The sequence below is a fragment of the Elephantulus edwardii genome, unplaced genomic scaffold (genome assembly GCF_000299155.1).
Source record: "Elephantulus edwardii isolate Elephantulus edwardi_28Jun2011 unplaced genomic scaffold, EleEdw1.0 scaffold00162, whole genome shotgun sequence".
NCBI classification, from domain to species: Eukaryota; Metazoa; Chordata; class Mammalia; order Macroscelidea; family Macroscelididae; genus Elephantulus; species Elephantulus edwardii.
The window spans coordinates 3754713-3757457 of record NW_006399912.1 but is presented as its reverse complement, the minus strand read 5'-3'; positions in this window follow the sequence as shown (position 1 = coordinate 3757457).

The following is a 2745-nucleotide window of genomic DNA, read 5'->3' as shown; positions in this document are numbered from 1 at the left end:
TCATTATCACAGGGGGTGGGGTTGTGTGCACAAAACAAATGGATGCAGAGCAGAGCAAACAGACACCAGATGTTTCTTGTTCATAGTTTGATGAGGAGTGGGCTTTCACTGCAGGAAGATGTCACAGCACTGTCTTCAGTCCTTACATAAACTGAGTTTTCCCTGTTTGTAGACTAGGCTACAAGGACGATGAAGCTTTGTCTCACACACTTTGGCTGTGTTAATAGAAAAGAGGCCATCTTTGGAAAAGGACACCATGTTTGGAAAGGTGGAAGGTCAATGTAGAAAAGGAAGACCCTCAACTAGATGGATTGACATGGTGACTGTGCCAATGGGCTCAAGTGTGTGGAAGAGGAAACAAGATAGGACAGGGTTCTGATTTGTTCCTTGTTCATAGGGTCGCTATGAGCAGCAATGGACTCAGGAGCATATAACAACAGTAACAACCATGTGCATGTATGTTTTTGCTGAGTCCTGCCAAATTGGTGCTTATTCAGAGCAAACTATGCACAATAGATCAAAACCACGCTTGATCCTGCATCACCCTCACAATCTCTGCTCTACCTACGCCCACTGTTGCAGTCACTGTATCCAAACATCTTGTTGAAGAGAAGGTTCTCCTCTCTTTAACGGACTCTCTACTTTCGCTCCAGAGACGGCCCTCTCCTGATAACACACCACCACTGTCCTCTACTGTGATGCTAGGAGCTGTATCATCAGTATTTGAGATCAGCAGAGCCATACATGGGTTACTGATTTCACTGAAGTTTTCAGTCTAAGACGGATGAGGAAACATCCACTTCTGAAAGAATTAGTCCAAAGATCAGTATAGATATCCAGCCAGTTTTCAAATAAGTATGTATCACCCCATACACATTCTAAATCTCAAGCTTGCAGTGTTGTTGCTGTTGTTAGGTGCCATCGAGTCCACTCTGACTCATAGTGACCTTCTTGAGCAACAGATTTAAAACTTTGCCCTCTCCTGTGCCATCATCACCACCTCTGCCTGGCTCAAGTTCATTGTTCCAGTCACTGTATCGATACGTCTTGTCAAGGATCTTCCTCTCTTTCTCGGACTCTTCACCTTTCCCAGCAGGATGTCTTTGTTTAAGGACCGACTCTTCTTGACAATATACCCAAAATACATGGGACAAAGCTTTATCATCTTTGCCCCCCCAAAACACCCTAGTTGTAGTTTCTTCAAGACTGACTTGTTTGTTCTTTTGGCAGTCCATGGGATAAGTCAATATTGTTCACCAACATCACAATTGGAAGGCATCGATTCTTTTACGGTCTTTTTTATCTGACTTTCAGATGTATTTAATATCATTTTTTTTTTATCCTTTTCTCTGTCTGTGATGAGAAAATGTTCTCAGTCAACAACTACTAGATATCAACAGACATACTTCAGGTGTATTGCAAGCTCCTTTTTGAGGCCACCGCAGTAAAGCCAATGTCACAATAAAGTGAGCCACTTGAACTTTCTGGCTTCTCAGTGCATATCAAAGTTTTATTTATACTTTATTCTAGCCTATTAAATGTGCAAGAGCATTACAGGATAAAATATCAAAATATTGTAAGAGTCACCAAAATGTGAGCTGTGAAGTGAGTACATGCTATTGAAAAAGTGGTCTTGACAGAGAGCTGGATGCAGTATCTTTGAAGTACAATAAAGCAAAGAGAGATAAAACAAGGGACTCCTGGAGCTACCACTCTCAGTGTTCCATCCACCACCAGACTCTCAGTTTGTCATGTTGTGGTGGCTTGCGTACTGTTGCGATGTTCAAAGCCATGCCATCAGTATTTTAGATAGCAGCAGGGTCACCTATTGGACAGGCTTCAGGGGGGCTTCTAGACCAAGAGTCGGAAGAAGAGCGTGGCAGTATACATCTGAAAACCAGCCAATGAAAATCCTGTGTATCACAACAGAATATCATCTAATCCAGTCCTAGAGAATGAGTTCCCTGGGTGGGAAGGCCTAAAAATACACAGTGGCTTGAACAGTGGGTATGAGTCTACCAGCCATCCTAAAGATGACATAAAGTTGGGAAACATTTTGTTCTGCTGCACTTGGACGTCACACGAGTTGGAGAGGACTCAAAAGAATGAAACAACAGCATGGTATTCCAGAATGTATTTTTCTTTTAAAATAGTTCTTGTGAAATAACTTTGAAGCATGGAAACAAAAAAAATTATCTTGACTTGTATTTGGACTTTTGACTAGATGATGAATTTTTTTTCCCCCTTTCCAACAAATAGTTTACACTACAGATGCAAATTTGCAAGTACTGCTTAAGAACCAGAGTGCAGATTGGGATTTGGAAAATGAAGGGCAAAGAAAGATTCCCCTCAGCTATTTGTATGACTGAAAGGTTCCTCTCCTTTTTCTGTTGTCTGGGTAATTCCCTATTCTTCACAGCACAATACAAGCATTGCTTCTTTGAGAGAATCTGCCTCTGACTTCTCTTACTAAGTCTATTGACTTCTGATGATATCTCTTATATTCTAATGTATTGCCACCACTTGTCCAAAGCACTTATCCCAGCTTCACTGTAGTTATCTGTTTGACAATCAATGCCTGTAAAAGCGGCAGTCAAAAAATTAAGGGATTTGCACTGGGCAAATCTGCTGCAAAAAATCCCTTTAAAGTGTTAAAAAGCAAAGACAGCTCTTTGAAGACCAAAGTGCATTTGACTTAAGCCATGGTATCTATCTATCATCTATCTATCTATCTATCTATCTATC